The sequence below is a fragment of the Chiloscyllium punctatum genome, chromosome 9, assembly GCF_047496795.1.
Source record: "Chiloscyllium punctatum isolate Juve2018m chromosome 9, sChiPun1.3, whole genome shotgun sequence".
Classification (NCBI taxonomy): domain Eukaryota; kingdom Metazoa; phylum Chordata; class Chondrichthyes; order Orectolobiformes; family Hemiscylliidae; genus Chiloscyllium; species Chiloscyllium punctatum.
In genome coordinates, this window is record NC_092747.1 from 96,754,054 (window position 1) to 96,767,557 (window position 13,504).

Below are 13,504 nucleotides of genomic sequence, written 5' to 3' on the forward strand. Positions count from 1 at the left end.
TGCCACATTAGTGTGGGCATTTATACATGTTATTGTGGGAACAATTTGAATATGTGAGCTTGGGACCTGAAAATTATCCAGGCCTCAGGATCCTGCTCCTTGATTGAAAACTGCAATTTATTAGGTTCAAATCCCTCAACGTTTCCACTCCTCCCTCCTCGAGACATCATACCTCCAAGAACCTTGCATTGTTCCAATTCTAGCCACTTATGCATTTCCCACTTGCTTCATCCTACCATTGGCAATCATACCTATACCCACTGAAGCTTTGGTATTGGCTTTATAAACCACTCCACCTTTCACTTTTGCTTTAAACCACTCCTTAAAACCAGCCTTTTTGACATTTCTATCACCTATCCTAATATTTCTGCATTTTGGTTCAGTAATCAATACTCTTGTGAAGTGTAACGGGACATTTTACAGCGCCTCTATAATAGTAAAGTGTTGTTGTTTTGCCCTGTGCATCTGCCTGTTTCAGAAAGGAACTCTGGTCACCCAGGACAGATGTCCTTTGGAAATTCAAAGTGGCTGTTAAACAGCATAAGTGAGTGGAGTGAAGAGACCATTTGCTCTTCTTGCTATCGCCCTGCTTTTTGGGTACAACATAGGGGAAGCAAAGAAATAAAACTTGTCTCCGCTAACTTCTAAATTAACACATTTAAAATTCTTAATACTACCATGAACCATTTCTTAATAAAATCCCTAATCCTTCCACTGGCTATTATGCCCTGAGTATCCATACATCTCTGTTATTTTGAGTTTGAGATGATTGGTTAGCTCAGTTGGCCGAGCAGCTAGCTTGTGATGCAGAATGACACCAAGAGCGTGGGTTCAGTTCCCACTCCTGTTGAGGTTACCATGAAGGACTCTCCTTCTCAACTTCTCCCCTCGCCTCAGGCGTGATGACCCTCGGGTTAAAACACCACCAGTTGTCTCTCTCACTCTCACTCTAATGGGAGAACAACCCTATGGTCCAGTAGACTAATGCAAGTCTGTCTTTCTTTTTTGGTTTTACTCACTTTTTGTGTTCTCTGATTAATCTCTGTAAGAAATCTATCTCCATAACATCATAGGTTTGATGTGTTTTTCAGACAAACCATTTTGCCTTCCATTCCCCATTTATGCCTCTGTAAATGTTAATCAGTTCATTGTTCAATGGTCTACTGAAGTCAACCTTGTCTAAGTATCTGAGCTTTTAAGCTGCCTTTGGCTCTTGATAGAGCTATAAAACTGTCACTTTTACAAGTTATTCGGATGTAGTGTTACTATACATATCTTAAAGGAACACGCCTGAAAGGTGCACCCCTGATGTTTGTAGAACATTATGCAAAAACAGATATGCTGTTCCTGGGGGCATGTATTATAAGAGCATATGGCTAGGAAGACACTTGAGGGCTTTTTGCTCAATAAAAAAAACTTTTAGTAGTTGCAGTATTTCTTAAGCCCTGTTAATGCCGACAGCTGGAGCTGGATGGATATAATTGGCTCTGTGTACTTGCTGCAATAACTTTAATGCTGCAATTATAGTGCAAAATCATTTGAGAAGGCTAGTCACTACCAGAGTGCTGTGAGCTGGCAGTTGTGAGTAATACTGCTCATTTTGCACTGTTGGGTATCTCAGGAAGGAATGTTGTGTGAATGGTCAAATACTTGTGCAGAACTACACCTGCATTTTGGAATGATAGTGATACTTTCAGCAAAGAAGTAAATGTTCATCTTTGTTGAAAGCTCCTCACTAAAATAAGGGGTGACTAGTTTGGATGGATGAAAGGGCTTGCAGCTAAATTTCTGATGTGCGTTCCCAGTCAAGCACTTGAAAAGCAAACAAAATAGAATATATGATCTGCATGCCAGAGTAAAGTTTTCAAAATCAAGGTTAACAGGAGCTGCAGTTGTACTATAGTCACTGTGTAAACTCGGGAATGAAGTTGCATGCTTGTTCCTTGTCGGTCTGTCTGTAGTGAGGAGAAAGTGAGGACTGCAGATGCTAGAGATCAGAGCTGAAAAATGTGTTGCTGGAAAAGCGCAGCAGGTCTGTCTGTAGTGACTACAATAGTTACATCTTTTCAGTATTGTAACCTTTTAAACTATGCAGTTTTGATTGTAGCATTTGGCCAAATGGCTAACTAGTAATTGTGAACTGACTTTTTAAAAAAAAGCTTCACGCTGTACTGGATTTTGCAATCAGTTGTGAAATGAATGTTGCTCATCATTCATTACGTTTATACTTAACTAGTCTTCTGTGGGATTTTCTGCTGTGATTTGCAGTTATTAAAGTTGAACCTTTGCAACAGCCTTCACTAAGCTGGGCTCTGTGTGAACATGGCAAACAATGATGTGTTTCCTTATCCAATCAGTTTGCTGAACCCTGAGACAACTAAGGGGGAAACAGTAACTGAATTCATTGGGAAGGCCACCTGGGGATGAGTTCGAACAATTTTTTTTAACCAATCTGATTTTTTTTAAACCTATAATATAATGAATTAGATACTGTGCATTTTAAAGCTTGCTTTCCTTTGCAGACAATGAGTTATTTCTTCAAGGTGAAAAATCAGTGCATCATTCAATTTGCTTTCCCCATTCAACAGACAGAAATTTTATTGCCCCTCCCCCCCCCCCCCCCCCCCCACCCCACAAACCTGGAGGTGAGTTCAGGGGTGGAATAGCCATTTGCCAAGGTGGATGTGAATCAATTCCCAATTCATTAAATTCTGCCCAATGAGTTGGGGTAAAGCTGCACAGAGTCTAAACCGGAAATGAAATATACAATTACAATTGGAATTGATGTAATGCAACATTACATTACGGAAAGGAAAATAAAGATAGGGCTGAGTACTTCCAGAATTTGTTTCAGATTTCCTAACATCAGCATTTGGCTAGTTTCTCTCTTAGTCCCTTGGTTTGAAGTTACATCTTAGTAAAATATTATTAGTGCTACCTGCCTATAAACTGCAAGCATTTGGCAAAGGGAACATCAATGGATGGGATTAATTTTTTTTTAATAAAGTGAGACAAATTATATTGTGGCTTTGAGCTTTGTGACTTAATGAGGATGAGTGACCCTAAACTCTAGGAAAGGTGGAGTGGAAATTATGCATTACAGTAATTCAAAGTCTCCCATTGAAATACTTTTTTTTTTCATCAACTTGAAGTTTTTTTTAAAAATTATTCTTTCCAGAGAATTCTAAAATTATTGATAGTCACATCAATATGGTTTTGTTATCTAATACTGATCTATCTAGCAAGAGCAGGGAAGAAACATTTAAAGCACACATTTTTCTAAAAGATGTGTGATAGATGAATTTCTCTTTGTGCAAAATATTGCAATATAAGTTCTTACTAAAAGCTTGAGACAGAGGTGAGCAGAAGTGAGACAATCTCACTGACATTTATCAACATTAATATTCGGGCAAGAGAGTGCCTCTTCTTGCCTCTCTCTGTGACTCATCTACAGAAAATTGTAGTATAATGCATAAATAAGTATTAAGGCAAGTTCAGAAGGAAGCATAATGGCTCCTTCCCATTTGAACCAGAATTCTTTTTCATTTTGATGGCACTATTTTATTTAAAACATCAATCTGATGTGTGGGAATGGTGATGAATCGTGGCAGCAAGCAATATCTCCTCTCGAAGATGAAAGTGGGAACAGCCAGCATTATGTGATACAGTTTAGAAGCTGCTTCAAGCTACATCCATCAAATACTGATGCTGCAGACAGCACTACAGTAAAAACGAAGTCCGGGACATTAGAGAAATGAATATAGAGATGTTAACAGTGCCCTTGTGCAAGTTACAGATGTAAGATGACAGCCATCGCTCAAGGGCATGCTAATTACAATGTACTTAGTAGTCAGGCACCCAGAAAACACCTGCCAGAGGCAGGAGATAGGAGAGATGTGACATTCCCTGGTTCATAGCCTTGAAAACGGGGACCAGCTGGAACACATGTATTGTGAAATCTGGAGACTGCTCACTACCATATGCTGTTAGGTTCTTCGTTTCTTTGAGAGAGTCATATAACACCACGAAATCTGTCTCAAGAAACAGTGCAGTAAAGCCTTTCCAATTTAGTCAGCTTGTTTAACGTAATGACTAGGAACTATGATACCGACAGTAGGATACTGCTATTATTCTTTCATTGCCATGTAGGAACTATGACGCACCAAGACAGTAAGCACAATGATATATTAATTTATGCTTTACAAGCAAAAAGAAACCATCCCATTCCCCTGTGCAATATTTGATATATTCCACAGAAGGTTACACAGATCGGGGTTTCAAGTTGTGCTAGTCCATCCTGTGTGCTATGAGCATTTGAGGGATATTTCACATGTGTATTACACTATTTTTGTGATAGAAATTGTTCTCTTTAAACCCTGAGGCATGAACCAATTATTAAAAGACAAGTTTGAGTGGAGAATCAATGATGAAATCTTTGACAAATGTACAAATTTCATGAAACGTCCAAACTGTTTCTATTCAAACTGCTCACTGCCTGCTTATGAACATGAGCATCTCTCTCTCTCTCTCTCTCTCTCTCTCTCTCTCCAACCCCTAACCTAATCAAACTGGATAATAGAGCTGTAGCTTTTCATGTCATTGGCAGACATTCCAAATTATAGGTACATGAGTAGAGAGTTGACACTGTGTTGACTCACCTAGGTTTTGGTGAGATCCCTATTTCATTGGATGTTGTGACTCTTGAAAGAGTTCCGAATAGACTTGCAACAATGTTGCCAGAGTCGGAGGGTTTGAGTTATATGGAGAAGCTGAATAGGCTGGGGCTGTTTTCCCTGGAGCACCAGAGGCTGCAAGGTTACCTTATGGGTGTTTATAAAATCATGAGAGGCATGGTGAGGATGAATAGTCAAGGTCATTTCTCCAGGATAGAGGAGTCCAACACTAGTTTTTAGGTTTAAGGTGAGAGGGAAAAGATTTAAAAGGTACCTAAGGGGTAACATTTTCATGCAGAGTGTGGTGTGTGTATGGAATGTGCTGCCAGAGGAGGTGATCGAGGCAGGTAGAGTTACAACATTTGCAAGGCATCTGGATGGGTAAATCAAAAGGAAGGGTTGACAGGGATATGAGCCAAATGCTGGCAATTGGACTAGCTTAATTTAGAATATCTGGTTGCACCAATGGGTCTGTTACCATGTTAGATTAGATTGCTTAATTACAGTGTGGAAACAGGTCCTTTGGCCCAACAAGTCCACACCGACCCTCTGAAGAGCAACCCACCCAGACCCATTCCCCTACACATAACACTATGGGCAATTTAGCACGGCCAATTCACCTGACCTGCGCATCGTTAGACTGTGGGAGGAAACCGGAGCACCCAGAGGAAACCCTCACAGACACTGGGAGAATGTGCAAACGCCACACAGACAGTTGCCCGAGGCGGGATATGAATCCAAGTCTCTGGTGCTGTGAGGCAGCAGTGCTAACCACTGTGCCGCCTGTTGAGGTGTTGTACATCTCAATGACTCTGTGACTTAGGATACCATTCATTATGACAAAGAACGTGTTAGTTCCCCTAGCGTGAGGAAAAGACCTTGATTATTCACTCTATTTATTGCCTCTCATCATAAGAAAGACTTTGGTTAGGCCACACTTGAGTTTTGCATTCAATACTGGTTGCCACATTACAAGAAGGATGTGGATACTTTGGAGAGGGGGCCGAAGAAAATTGCCAGGATGCTGCCTGGATTAGAGGGTATGAACTGTAAGGAGAGGCCAGAAAAGCATGAGTTGTTTTCTTTGGAGCGGTGGAGGTTGAGGGGTGACTTTAAAGAAGTCTATAAAATTATGAGATGCGTAGATAGAATCTTTTTCCCAGAGTTGAAATGTCTAATACTGGGGGGCATGCATTTAAGGTGAGAGGGGAAAAGTTCAAAGGTGACTTGAGGAGCAAGTTTTTTTACAGTGTGATAGAAGTCTGGAATGCCCTGCCAGGTGTGTTGGTGGAGGCAGATATGATAGTGGCATTTGAGGGACTTTTAGACAAGCACACAAATATGTCAAGGAATGGAGGGATATGGATTAGGGCAGGCAGAAGGGGCTAGTTTCATTTGGCATCATGTTCAGCACAACATTGTGGGCTGAAGGGCCTGTTCCTGTGCTGTACCATTCTATGTTCTAAGATTATTCTTCTTTTAAATTATGTTTTACAATTTTGCTTAGTTTCACTGGTTCGTGGCAATGTCTGTATAACATTCTATAGCATAGAACCAACTGATTTAACTTGTCTGTACTAGCAGAGAGAGTTGATCATTGATAACATTGTTTGTAGTTCAAAGACTCTCAATGTAATGTTCTAGCAGTGATTTACGGGTCAAATAAATAATCCAACATACTGTGGTAGACATTCTAATATATGTAAATTTATGAATGGCATATTATCTATTTATTCAGGCTATTTTAAAACTGAAGAATATGTGGTTCTGTGTATCTTGGACAGGCATCTCATTCTTTCACATCTACCTGCTGAGTTAAATTGCCGGTGAATAAAGTGGTAATTAACCCCCAGCTCCGTGTCAAGACTCTGCTTTCTTTGGAGCTGACAGGGATCATGTGACAGGAGACTGGTCCAAGGTCCATTCACCAGCTGCTCTGTTTTTGCCTGAAGGTGATCAGCAGGGGAGGATCTGCTGAGAGTTTAGCTTTAAGCCGAAAGAAATAAACGGAGTAAAGCTCAAAACAGTGTCGCCACTAACCACAATATACAAAAATTCCCTGTCCCACAAACTGATGTGCCATGAAAGATGGCAGATTGAAGGCTGCTAACATTACACCGCAGCTACAATTCATTTCTACTCATAATGCAAATAGTCATCTTCTTTGAAGATGGTATTGATAATAGGTTGTGCAGAATGTACCAGGATTTTTTTTTCGATTAAATAAACATTGATGTTGTGATTTTAAAGCGGCGAAGGAGAATGGTGAGGGTTCAATCATTTTTTTAATTCATTGTTCCAGTACAGTTACAAAACTAACATCTACCCGGCAATGTGGAAAATTGCCCAAGTATGTTCGGTACATCAAAAGCAGGACAAATCTACCTGGCCAATTACCGCCCCATCAGTTTACTCTCGATCAACATTAAAGTGATGGAAGGTGTCATCAACAGTGCTATCAAGCAACACCTGCTCTGCAATAACCTGCTCTATGACGCACCATTTGGGTTCCGCCAACCTACTCAGCTCCTGACCTCATTACAGCCTTGGTTCAAACATGGACAAAAAAGTTGAATTCCAGAGGTGAGGTGGGAGTGACAGCCCTGGACATCAAGGCTGCATTTGACTGTGTGTGACATCAAGAAGCCCAAGCAAAACTGGAACCATTGAGTATCAGAGGCAAATTCTCCAGTGGTTAGAGGAACATGGCACATAGGAAGATAGTCATGGTTGTTGGAGGTCAGTCATCTCCGCTCCATGACATCACTGCAGGAATTCCTCAGCGTAGTGTCCTCAGACCATCTTCAGCTTCTTCATCAATGACCTTTCCTCCATCACAAGGTCATAAGTAGGGATGTTCGCCAATAATTGTACAATGTTGAGCACTATTCACGACTCCTCAGACACTGAAGCAGTCAGTGTCTAAATGCAACAAGATCTGGAAAATATCCGACTTGTGCTGACAAGTGGCAAGTAACACACCTGCCACACAAATGGCAGGCTATGGCCATCACAAATAAAAGACAATCTGACCACTGCCCCTTGACATTCATTGGTGTTACCAGAACTGAATCTCCCACTATCAACATCCTGGGAGTTACCTTTAACCCGAAACTCAACTGGACTCACTACATAAATGCAGCAGCTACAAGAGAAGGTCAGAGGCTCGGGCAAATAAATCACCTTCAGACTCCCCAATTCCTGTTTACCATCTACAAAGCACAAGTCAGGAATACTCCCCACTTGCCTGGATGAGTGAAGTCCCAACAACACTCAAGATGCTTGACACCATCCAGGACAAAGCAGCCCCTGCTTGACTGGCACTGCATACACAAGCATCCATTCCCACCACCACCACCACGGTAGCAGCAGCGTATACTATCTATGCACTGCAGAAATTCATCAATGATTGTCAGACAGCATTTTCCAAACCCACAACCACTTCCATCTCGAAGGACAAGGGGAGAGAGATATGGGAACACCACCACCTGCAAGTTCCCCTCCAAGCAACTCAGGATCCTGACTTGGAAATATATCACCATTCCTTCACTGTCTGTGTGTCAAAATCCTGAAATTCCCTCCCTAATGGCATTGTGAGCCAACCCACAGCAGGTGGACTGCAGCAGTTCAAGAAGGCAGCTCAACACCACCTTCTCAAGGGCTACTGGGGACGGGCAATAAATGCTGGCCAGCCAGCAACACCCACATCCTACAAAATGAATAAAACAAAATTTCAGAGGAACTTGCAGGGAACTGGCAGTGGGTTGAAAGATTTTTTAAGACACCATGAGCATTAATTCTCTTCATGGCCTCACACAAATCATTGCCCAAGCCATTTTTTGTTAGTTTTTTTTAAAAGAGTGAGCTGAGGTACTCTCTTAAAAAAAAATGTTTAAAACTCCTTAAATCCCAGTTGACTCCCTGAATATTGATTCAGGTAAGGAGGCAAACTGTTCATACCTAGCTCCCTGGGCAGAGGATTTTTCCAATAAATTTTCTGTCTCTTCTTTGTAAAATCATTTTGTGGGATGTGTGTGATGCTGGCTGGCCAGCATTTATTACCTATCCCCAGTAGCCCTTGAGAAGGTGGTGTTGAGCTGCCTTCTTGAACTGCTGCAGTCCACCTTCAGTGGGTTGGCTCACAGTGCCATTTGGGAGGGAATTTCAGGATTTTGACCCACAGACAGTGAAGGAATGGTGATATATTTCCAAGTCAGGATCCTGAGTTGCTTGGAGGGGAACTTGCAGGTGGTGGTGTTCCCGCATATTTGCTGCCCTTCCTTGAAGATGGAAGTGTTCGTGGGTTTGGAAGGTGCTGTCTGAAGATCTTTGGTGAAGTTTTGTTGCCCATCTTGGGCAGCACAGTGTCTTAGTGGTTAGCACTACTGCCTCATAGTGCCAGGGACCCGGGTTCGATTCCAGCCTTGGTTTATTCTTTTTCAGAGTGAGCTGAAGTACTCTCTCAAAAATTGTTTAAAACTGCTTAAATCCCAGTTGACAGCCTAAATGTTGATTTGGATACGGAGGCAAACTGTTCATACCTATTTCCCTGGGTGGTAGGTATTTTCCTATAAATTTTCTGCCTTTTTTTTTTAATGTGGCGTTTGCACTTTGTTCCTGTGTCTGCGTGGGTTTTCTCGGGGTGCTCCGGTTTCCCCTCTCAGTCCAAAGATGTGCAGGTTAGGTGAATTGGCCAAGCTAAATTGCCCGTAGTGTTCAGGGATGTGTAGGCTAGATGCATTAGTCAGGGGCAAATGTAGAGTATAGGGTAGAGGTATAGGTCTGGATGGGTTATTCTTTGAAGGTTCAGTGTGGACCTTTTGGACCAAATGGCCTGTTTCCAAACTGTAGGGATTCTATGATACTGTGTCTGAATGGGCTGGAGGCAACTTGTTCCCACCCCCTCCCCCATCCAAAATCCCAAGAGGAAGGTGATGGCCCGGTGGTATTATTTGTGGACTGTTAATCCAGAAACCCAGATAATGTTCTGGGGACCTGGGTTTGAATCCTGCCATGGCAGATAGTGATGACCATGAATCCACTGCCAATTGTTGAAAAGTTCCATCTGGTTCACTAATATCATCTGACTTCGTCTGGCCTATATATGAATCCAGACCCACAACAATGTGTTTGACTCTTAACTGACCTCTGGGCAATTAGGGTGGGCAATGAATGCCCGTCTAGTCAGCAAAGCCCTCTCACTATGAATGAATTTTAAAAATGTCTGAGTGCTGAAAATTTCCCACTAAAATGCTCCTTCAAATTCAAGGGTCACCTCTCAATAGGAAGAACTTTAATAGAGTCATTGAGTCATAGAAATGTACACAACAGAAACAGACCTTTTGGTTCAACTTGTCCAGGCCGACCAGATATCTGGAATTAATCTATCCCATTTGCCAGCACTTGGCCCATATCCCTCTAAATCCTTCCTATTCATGTATCCATTCAGATATCTTTTAAATGTTGTAATCATATCATTGTCCATTACCTCCTCTGGTATGTCTTTCCATACATGCACCACCTTCTATGTGCAAAAGTTGCCCTTTAGGTCCCTTTTAAATCTTTTCCCCTCTCAGCTCTAGCTTTGGACTCCTTTACCCTGTGGAAAAGACCCTGGCTATTCATTGTATCCATGTCCTTAATGATTTTATAAAACTCTATATAACGTCACCCCACAGCCTCTGATGCTCCAGGGAAAATAGCCCAGCTTATTCAGCCTCTCTCTATAGCCCAAACCCTCCAACCCTGGCAACATTCTGATAAATCTTTTCTGAACCCTTTCAAGTTTCACAACATCTTTCTTTCAGCGGGGAGACCAGAGTTGTATGCAGCTTTCTAAGCATAGACTAACCAATGTTCTATACAGCTGCAGCAATGACCTCCCAACTCCTATAGTCAATGATTAACCAACCAAGGCAAGCATGCCAAACCCCTCCTTCATTGCCCTGTCTACCTGCTACTCTATCTTCAAGGGATTATGAACCTGCACCCCAAGGTCTCTTGGTCTGGCAACATTCCCCAGGGCCTTACCATCAAATAATTCCTGATGAAGGGCTTTTGCCCGAAACGTCAATTTCGCTGCTCCTTGGATGCTGCGTGAACTGCTGTGCTCTTCCAGCGCCACTAATCCAGTATTTGGTTTCCAGCATCTGCAGTTATTGTTTTTACCTCATCAAATGTATAAGTCCTACCCTGATTTACTAAAATGAATCACCTCACATTTGTCTAAATTAAACTCCATCTGTCACTTCTTGGCCCATTGGCCCATCTGATCAAGATCCCATTGTAGCCTGAGGTAAACTTCTTCACTGTCCACGACACCTCCAATTCTGGTGTCATCTGCAAACATACTAACCATATCTCCTATATTCACTGTTTATTTCCCTAAGTAATTTAGCTTCCATATCCCATCATGCCCCCTTTCTCCCCTCCTGATCTCCCTCTTGAGTATGTTTCTACTGCCCTTCGATTCTTTTCAGGGTTCCCTTGATCTCTGCTGTCTATCTCTGACATATCCTTCCTTTTCTTTTCTTGATCAGAGTCTCAATTTCTCTAGTCACCCAGCATTCTGTACATCTACTAATCGTACCCTTCACACTAACAGGAACATATTGTCTCTGGACACTTGTTATCTCATATCCCTCATTCTACAAGGGAAGACAGTACCTTTAGAACCCAGGGAGAGTTGCACATGTTGGTACTGACTGTTCATTGATCTACCACCACATCTGCCAACAATGTCAAAAACAGTAATTACTTACAGCACGTAGATTAGGTTAACAAGAACAACAGTTTGCACTTTGTTACATTAAAGCATCCAGCTTCACAGAAATGTCATGAAAAAGTATTTGATAGCTATCCAATGAAGGAAGAATTAGGACAGATGGCCAAAGAATATGGCATGAATGGGTGATCACCACACAGAAGAAGGGGATCATGCAGATACTGAGGGAATCTTATGGGCAAAACATTTGTCGGCCTTGGAAAATGATGAGATAATATCAGTGGCAGATGCTGAATTTTAAATTCACTAAAAATCTGAAATAAAGAATATACACCAGCTTAATATTAACTATGTAACCACATAACCACTGTTAATTGTCACAAAACCATCTGATTCACGAAAGTTTTTAGGGAAGGAAATCTATCATCTTTCCTGGTCTGGCAGACATGTCACTCCCAACTCTCAGCAATGAGATTGACTCTGAACTGCCCTCTGGGCAATTAGAGATGAACAATAAATGTTGGCCTAGCCAGTGACTCCCACATCCCATAAATGGAAAGAAGAAAACTAACTGTCAAACCAACCAGCCTATCAAGAATCCAAGTTGCTTTTGAGAAGAAAAATACTTATACATATATATTGTACACCGGAACTATGGGTAATGATGGTGGAGACACCAATTTCCATCTATTTCGCATATTAGGGTTTTGAAATTGACACTTGACATGTTGGGTCACATTCTGAATGTACCTTCAGTAGCTAACATGCCCTGGAGTGGAACTTGAATCAGGAGCTTCTGGATCAGACATGATAGTGCTACCTTCTATGAACAACAACTCCAAAGGGAAAGGGTACCTATTTAAACTGCATACTCGAGGAAAGCAGTAACTAACATACATTACAAAATGGAATTTGTCTAATTAACAAAGTCTTCAAATATGGTTCAGCTTTCTCTTTCTGTGCTCATAAAGGGTGATGTTTCTATTCTCTTACAACGATAATTCACCCTCATATGGTTATAGAAAATGGCTCAAGGTATCACAAATAGAAATAAAAGGAAAAATAAACAGTTTTTGAGGAAGAGATCTGGAGGAGAAACCAAAGACCTGGTTGAGAAAGTGGGTTTTGCATGACTCTTAAAATGAAGATATAAATTGGCAAAGAGTTTGAGGAAAGAAATTCAGAGAAGGCAGTGAACATGAGAGGGTAAAGGAAAAGACAAAGAGAAAGGCCCGAGTCAAAGAGTTGAAGAATTCAGCTATTACTTCTTTTGTTAAAATACGTAGAAGTGTGTATATAATACATTGCCAAATGCTGATTTCATGTTTCTGATATTTTGTTTCCTGAATTGGAAAGTCAAGCTAAAGAGCCAAATGTCAGCAAGGAAAGTTTAATACCTGGGTAGAAAGCTGATTGTGGGATAGAAGGGTAGAATTGCCAAGAGTAGTAGTGGGAAGGCCTAGCATTCCTTTTATAGTGTGCTGTCTTCTCAAAGCAAGCTGCGGCAAAAAGGGAGCTGGCTAGCTGCTTTCAGTTGAAGATTGAAGGCCATGTATATGGCCACTGATTCGCTTGAGCTGCTGTTAGTGGGGGAGGGTTCGAAGGTCTATAGCATGTCAGGGGTTGTGATTTCAGCAGTTGGATGAAGAGGAACAGAGACAACATAGAACATTACAGCCCTCGATGTTGCGCTGATCTGTGGAACCAACCTGAAGCTTGTCTATCCTACACTTTCATCCATATGGGTGGCATGGCAGCTCAGTGGTTCAAACTGCTGCCTCACAGCGCCGCGAACCTGGGTTCGATTCCACCCTCAGTGGGCATTTCCAGGTTAATTTTAGAGACATACAAGATAATCAGAGGATTAGATAGGGTGGACAGGGAGAGCCTTTTTCCAAGTATGGGGACCGCCAACACGAGGGGACACAACTTTAAAGTGAGGGGAGATAGGTATAAGACAGATGTCAGAGGTAGTTTCTTTACTCAGAGTAGTAAGGGTATGGAATGCTGTGCCTGCAAGAGTAGTAGATTCGCCAAGTTTAAGTACATTTAAGTCATCATTGGACAGACATATGGACGTACATGGAATAGTGTAGGTGAAATGGGC

General features: G+C 41.7%; 1 long non-coding RNA gene across 1 annotated transcript in view; it reads left to right on the forward strand.

The window, feature by feature from the left end:
• Nucleotides 1–1,955: 1,955 nt before the first annotated feature.
• Nucleotides 1,956–13,504, forward strand: part of LOC140481022 (uncharacterized) — a 35,136-nt gene continuing 23,587 nt past the window's right edge. Inside the window, exon 1 of the long non-coding RNA XR_011961457.1 lies at nucleotides 1,956–2,032. This is a non-coding gene — a long non-coding RNA (uncharacterized lncRNA). The remainder of the gene's footprint in view (nucleotides 2,033–13,504) is intronic.